We start from the raw sequence: 7,873 nt of genomic DNA, 5'->3' as shown, positions 1-7,873 counted from the left end.
CAAAATCCGTTACTTTATGGTGGTGCATTACCAACAAATAATGCGACAAGCTCAGTGCCTATTAATGCATTCTTTGCTCAATCCCAAGAGGATTCTAACGTAAACAGTTCTCATAATGTATGTTTCATGGCGAGTGGTGCAACTGGCAACTCAAATGCTCATACTTCAACCTTACCCAAGGTCAATTTACAAGAAGCTGAACAACAGTTCGCTTTTGTATGTGCCTTCATGACTTCATATGAACAACTGGTGGGAAGTAAAATTGCTACGAGCGATCTCACAGATGAGGACTATGATCAAATCGACCCAGATGATCTTGAGCTTATGGATTTGAAGCGGAACATGGCCATGATTGTTCGAAAGGTTAAAAGATTCATGCAACGAACGGGAAAAGATCTCCCACGTTGAACAAAAAGGTTGGGTTTGATAAGTTAAAAGCTAAGTGTTATAATTGCAGTGAATTTGGCCACTTTGCCAGAGAATGTGACAAGCCGAAGAAAGATTATTCTGGCTCACGCAATTCTGACCGTGCTTCTACAAAGTCTTCATCTGGAGGAGATAAAAGTAACACTGTTGGCTCTGGTGATCAAGACAAATCTCCCGTTACTCAAGATTTATTGGTAAATGATGGAGTTGATTGGTCTTAGCGCTTATTGGGAAACCAGGCAAACATTGCTATCGTTGAGCCTGTGGAGAATTTTGAGGATGCCAGTAGCGATAATGTGTTGGAGAGTAGTGATTCATCTGACTCGGAAACTGACAGTGATCAATCTCTTTTATCTCAACCAGAATCAACTCCTGAGAAAACTGAATCTTATGCTTGCATGGCTAAGATAGATGAGGTATGTCCTACACCTCAAATTAATGTAAATGATCCTGCATCAATAATGATGGATTGTTCTGAGTGTGCTGTGTTAAAAGCCAAACTTGAAACAACATTAACTCAAAACAATACATTTACTAATGATTACTTTACCATCAAGGAATGCTATAAGCAAAAGACAAAATTGCTTGAGCAAGCTAATCTGAAAATTCAGAAATTATTAGATAGTAATCATGATCTTAAAGCTAAGGTTCATTGTAAAATTATTGAAGTGGATCAACATTTAAAGGAGATTCTTCGTCTCCGAACTTGCATTTCAAATCTCGAACAAGAAAAAATGGAATTAAATCATAAACTTAGTAAATTCAGAGATTCCTCTTTCTTGTTGAATGAAATAATCGAGGTTAATCATTCACATAAAAAGAACAGAAAAGCAGGTTTGGGATACGTCGAAATTCCTCCTCCGTTTAATCAGGATTACAGTAGCATTCCTAAGGCAGAAAATTCTTTAAATATGTCTACTGATAAACCTGAAAATGTTGATTCATTTGAATCGACTCGTGAACCAGTTAATATTGAAAGCAAAAAGGTGTTTACCGAAAATGAAATGGACGGTTCAATCGAGGAGCTAACTGAAACAGATGTGATTGTTAAAAATAAGGACATTCCAATTGACAATCACATTCTGTGTGAACCTGAAGATTTTTAAAAAGCTGTTTATGGTGCAAAATCCTCAAGTGTTTCTTCAAACAATTCACGTGTTCCTAAGGATATTCCTATAGTAATTCCAAAGAAACATGTTAATGTAACTTCCACAGACAAGCTTTCAGTGTCTGATGAGGAATTAATGCGATTCATTAATCCTCCACTGAAAACTTCAACTGGAAAAGTATTTAAATTAAAAGGTCTCTCAAAAGTGTTTTCAGACAAAGAAGTTCCATTGAATCTTCTTAAACCAGAATTGATTGAAAGTGTATTTCAAGATGAAACTACTGAAATGACTGAACTTGAGAAGAAATTCTTTCAATAAAAAACTAGTAATGTTCAAAAACAAAAAACAAATGTTTTCAAACCTATAAAATTCATAAAATCGTCAGGTTTGGAAATTCATCAAATTTGACAAATCTTGAATTTTACAAAACAAAGAAGGGTTTAAAACATGAGTCATCGAAGAAGGCCACTTGTGGAATACCTAAATCTGTTGATCTTAAAACTTTGATATCACAAACAACCGGTACATCATCACAACAAAATTTAAATGACTCTCGACTGTGTTTCAAGTGTGGTGAACCGGGTCATGTTTCAAGACGATGCAAAGCAAAGATCAACAATATCAAAGATTATTCAACTTGCAAGACTAAATCTTTTTCAAACACAATGGAAAATCAAGTTGATTATATGATAATGTATTTAAACATCAATCCGAGGAATGTAATTCGTGTTGATACTCTTAAAGTATTAAACACATGTGTTGATCGTGCTCAACCCATCTGTTTAAACACAAATTCGGAAAGAATCCGTGATGGTTATCTTAAGAAGAAAACTAAGAAAACTGCCACTTATTCTCAAGTACCGAATACGTGTGTTAAATTATTAAGTTCTCCAAAATTTTCAAAGGGAGAGCCCAAGACTGAGGCTTGGGCTGCCTTTTTGGACTAATCATTTTACTTGTTTGTGCAGGGTACATCTAGGTCCGTATCAAGTCAAAAATGGATATTGGATAGCGGATGTTCTCGGCATATAACCGGCAACATAGACCTTCTGAACAACATTAAAGATATTCAAGGGGGTTATGTGGCGTTTGCTGGTAATCAAGGAGGAATAATTACAAAAGAAGGGGAAGTTTCAAACGGTAGAATAACGTTTGAAAAAGTCAATTATTGTGAAAAGGTGGATCACAATCTGTTGAGTGTTTCACAGATTTGCGATAAGAAGTTCACTACCATATTCACCAATAAGGAATGTGTTATTCTTCAACCGGGATACACAATTCCAGAAGACATGGTTGTCATGCGATCACCTCGATCAAATGATATTTATGTACTTGACATGAGGTATGATGTCAAAGTTTCGCCCTCATCTACTTGCTTCGTGTCTAAAGCAACAGAGAAAGATTCTATTCTTTGGCATAGACGCATGAGACACATTCACTTAAGAAAAATGAACTTTTTGATGACAAATGATTTAGTGAATGGAGTGTCCCTCAAGAACTTTAAGTTTAATGATCATTGCGTCGCATGCAAGAAGAGGAAACAAAAGAAGAAATCTCACCCGACCAAATCACTAAACGATATCATTACTCCTCTGGAACGACTTCATATGGATCTCTTTGGTCCAGTGAACCGTGCTAGCATTGCTGGATATTTTTATTGTTTAGTTGTGACGGATGATTTCTCTCGTTACTCCTGGGTATTATTTATGGGATCGAAAGATCAAACTCCTGTGCTAATTTAGAACCTTATTACAAAGATCGAATCACTTTACAAACTGAAAGTGAGACGAATTCGTAGTGACAATGGAACTGAGTTCAGGAATAATGTATTGGATTTCTTCTGTATACAGAAAGAAATTCATCGGGAATTCAGTGCACCTTATGTTCCTCAACAGAATGGGTTGTCTGAACGAAAGAACCGTACACTGATTGAAGCTGCACGTACAATGCTGGCTGATTCAAAGCTACCTGTTCAATTCTGGAACGAAGCTGTGAATACCGCCTGCTACACATTAAATCGCGTGCTAACGGTAAAGAAGCTCAAGAAGACTTGTTACGAGCTTCTACATAATTGTAAGCCGAACTTAAAGTATTTGGAACCATTTGGGTGTCCATGTAATGTGTTGAAGAAAGACGTTGGAAAGTTCGATGAGAAAGCTTTTGAGGGTTATTTCTTGGGTTATAACTCTCCGAAGAAGCGGATTCATTCGCAACATCCACATGATCAGATAATAGGTGATGTGAACGACGGGGTTCGCACAAGGCACCAATTGGCTAACATATGTGATGATCAATCTGATGATAATGTATCTCCTACTGAGGATTCGATTGTTTGTGCTTATACGGATTTGCACTCTTCGGGTATCCTTAGTATCACACAATACTCCTGCTTTCTATCAGAGATAGAACCGACAAGTGTCGCAATGTCACTCACAGAACCATCATGGGTTGAAGCTATGCAGGAGGAGCTGTAACAGTTTGTTAGACTGGGTGTATGGGACTTAATTGACAAACCCGATCGCGTTAAAAAGGCGATTCCTACAAAATGGGTTTTTAAGTGCAAGAAGGATGACCGTGGGGTTATCGTGCGAAATAAGACACGATTGGTCGTTCTTGGTTACAATCAACAGGAAGGCATAGATTACACAGAAGTGTATGCTCCGGTGGCACGAATGGAGGCTATACGAATCTTTCTTGCCTATGCAGCCTACAAAAACTTCAAAATTTATCAAATGGATGTGAAATCGGCATTCTTGAATGGAGCAATTCATGAAGAAGTGTACGTGAAACAGCCTCCTCGCTTCGAGGATCCAGAAATTCCTGAGCATGTTTAACGTTTAAACAAAGCTCTGTATGGTTTGCATCAGGCCCCGAGAGCCTGGTATAGTACATTGGCTGACCATCTGATTGAAAGTGGATTCAAGAGGGGAACTGTGGATTGTACGTTATTTTACAAGAATATGGGTGATGATCTGCTCCTCGGCCAAATTTACGTGGATGATATTATTTTTGGTTCGACAAATGATAGTTTATGCAAAGAATTTGAGAAAAAGATGCAGACAAAATTCGAGATGAGTTCGATGGGAGAAATGAGTTTCTTTCTGGGTTTGCAAGTTCACCAGTCTGACGCCGGGATCTTTATCCATCAGACAAAATATGTGAACGATGCCTTGAGCCGATTCAGGATATTCGAAGGCAAAATTCCCTCTACTCCTCTTCCCATGGGTCACAATTTATCACCGGATGAATTGGAGGATACCGTAGATCCGACCCTATATCGAGCCATGATTGGATCACTCATGTATTTGACTGCTTCTCGACCGGACATTATGTTTGCTGTTTGTTTGTGCGCTAGGTATCAATCGAGTCCCCGAGTGACTCACCTGGCGGCAGTAAGGCGTATCTTACATTATCTGAGGGGAACTCCAGACATCGGGTTATGGTACCCCAAAGACGATAAGTTCGATCTCACCGCCTTTACTGACTCGGACTATGGAGGTTGCAAGATCAATTTCAAATCGACTACAGCGGGATGTCAATTCTTAGGAAACCGGCTTGTTTCCTGGCAGTGTAAGAAGCAGACAACGGTCTCAACTTCAACAGCCGAAGCGGAGTATGTGGCGGCCTCGAGTTGCTGTTCACAGGTTCTCTGGATCTAGCAACATTTGCGGGATTATGGTTTGAAGTTTTTTACTACTCTTATTTTTATTGATAATTCTGCTGCAATCTCTATCACCAAAAATCCGGTTCAACATGAAAAAACAAAACATATTGAAATCCGTTATCACTTTATACGTGATTGCTATGAAAAGAAATTAATATCAATTGATAAAATTCATACGGATTTTCAAAAGGCTGACTTTTATACCAAAGCTTTTGACATGACGCGTTTTCAATACTTGCTTGGTATAAACGGTTTAAAATCATTCACAGAAATTCAAAAGGTTGGTTAGATCATTTTTTTTGTTTTTTGTTATTTCAATTTTTACTGTTTTTTGGGGGAGAAAATAGAAAAATACAAAAATATTGTGTTTTAGTTTGTACAGAAAAATTCTATATAACTCCAAAAACATTCAAATATTGAAAATATAAAAACATTGAAAAATGCTCCTCAATATTGAGTTTTTGAAGCAAAAAGGGAAAATGATAGTACATTGACTTAGCGGACCTAACACATGAATAAAGTAGACTAAAAAGTGCCGTATGATCAATTGTAAGATGTGTATGATAGGCTTAACAGATCGTATAAGTGCTGAAAAGATATAAACCTAAATGCTTGCCAAATCTAGTGTTGTTACATCTTGATGCATAGTTAATATCTGTATTAAGTATCAAAAAGCTTTAAAGATTGCTGTGTGTGCATACATTCATTTTTGAAGAAAATTCTGTTTTGGTTTATCTTTAATTTTGCAAAGAAATTCAACTTCATTTTTCCTTTATTTTTTATTCAAATCTTGGATCCTCTCCTGCGCATTAAGATTATCCGACCTGAGGGTTAAGATTTGGATATTCTGCTTTATTTTCTTGGTGTTTCGTATAAAATCTTGGACTTTCTCCGCGCGATAATACGGGATTATCCGAATTGAGAGTTAAGATTTTATGCAACTTCAACTTATTTTATCTTTTTATTTTCGTTAAAATGGAACCTCATCTGCGTGTAGTAATATCGATCTTAAGGGAAAATTTTAACTTTCTGCTTTATTTTCTTTTCGTTATTTTTGTATGAGTCACAGCTAATCAATTTAAAGAAGAAAAACGTACATGTGAAATTCAATGTATAAGAGATATGAAACTGTGTCTGACAGGTGGGTTCCACATAAGATTTGTGCTTAATTGAACCTTAAAATGTACCATAAAGTTACGGATGGATATGTCTAAAGTTTAAAGTGGACAATTATATCTACAAACATTTTTGGACTACGTTCATAATAATGTCAAAATTGAAGTGTAGTTTAGGACGTTATTAGTCAATATGATTCCCTTCTCAACTCACAAAAATATGTACTGTTTTTCATTTACTGTGTTTAGTTCTTTACTACTTGAAAATTTTCAAAATATACAAAAAGATTTTGTATTTTTATTTTTTTTCTGCTTTAGTTTCGATTTGCCAAGCTTGCGAATTAAATCATTAAGAAAAGGAAAAAGAGTTAAAACCCCGGAAAAAGTTTAAGTTAATTCGTGCTTAACGTATTTTCAATTGGTAACAATTGATGTTTTAACGTAAAAATCCGTTTAAGTTAAGTATGACCGATCCACGGTGATCGGGTATTTTAATGTATGCAATTAAAACCAAACTTGGATTTAATTGATTATTTAATTCATTGATTAAAACCCTAATTGGTTTTAATGATTATTTAATTCCTTAAAATGAGAATTTTGTCTCATTTGCTAAGGAACATGGTGATTCGTTAAAAGGTTTAACGAATGTAAAGCCAGTCGTTATTTAAACATAATGAATGAGTTTCTCATTCGTTATAAAGACATTCGCTTCCGTTGTGCATAACAAATGGAAGACATTCGTTTAAACATTTAACGAATAAGAATGGTTAATGTATTATTCGTTAAAGATTAACGAATGACTTATTGATTCGTTAAAGATTAACGAATGACTTAGTTATTCGTTAACAATTTAACGAATGAGATTCAACAGTTAACGAATGAGGCCATTCGTTAGTTCAAATTTTGAACGAATGACCTTGATTTGCGTGAAAGTAATCCCAAGGTTAGACGAATGACAGTTCATTCGCCTAATTCCTATTACATTGTCTTCTCTAAACGAAACTCTGCCAAAATTTTCTCAAAATCTGTTACCTGCATATTTGCCTAATTGGTTGTTATCTTTGTGATCAGCAGGTAAATACGATACTCATCATATGTGTTTCATGAAGATTCATTGGTGGCTTAAGTGTTAAACTGATTCATTACTTACGTGAAACTTAAATTGAATAGTTAAAATCGATAATGTTCATATACAAGTTTACTTTGAATCGATAATGGATAGATTCTTACATGCATTTGGTTTTTGAACACAAACTCAATGGTTAATCGTATAGATTGTTTGGAATTTCAACAAGTTCTAACATGAACACGACGATTTTAACTAATAATAGTCAAAATTGTTTGTATTTTGACTTTCAGATTAGTCAAACAGACACTCTAAACTGATTCGTTAGTTTTATAACGAATGAAGCATGATTCGTTATCTTTATAACGAATGTAGCTTGATTCGTTAAGACAGTTAACGAATGACTGTATGTAAGGCCCCGAATCCCGGGAACCCCACAGTTGGTATTCATCCAAAACACTTATAAAACAATTAAACTTAAAAATAATTATTT

This window comes from Bidens hawaiensis, unplaced genomic scaffold (assembly GCF_021521415.1).
Source record: "Bidens hawaiensis isolate Kalapana, Puna unplaced genomic scaffold, B.hawaiensis_p1.1 tig00004774_1, whole genome shotgun sequence".
Taxonomy (NCBI): Eukaryota; Viridiplantae; Streptophyta; class Magnoliopsida; order Asterales; family Asteraceae; genus Bidens; species Bidens hawaiensis.
This window is presented reverse-complemented; position numbering follows the sequence as displayed.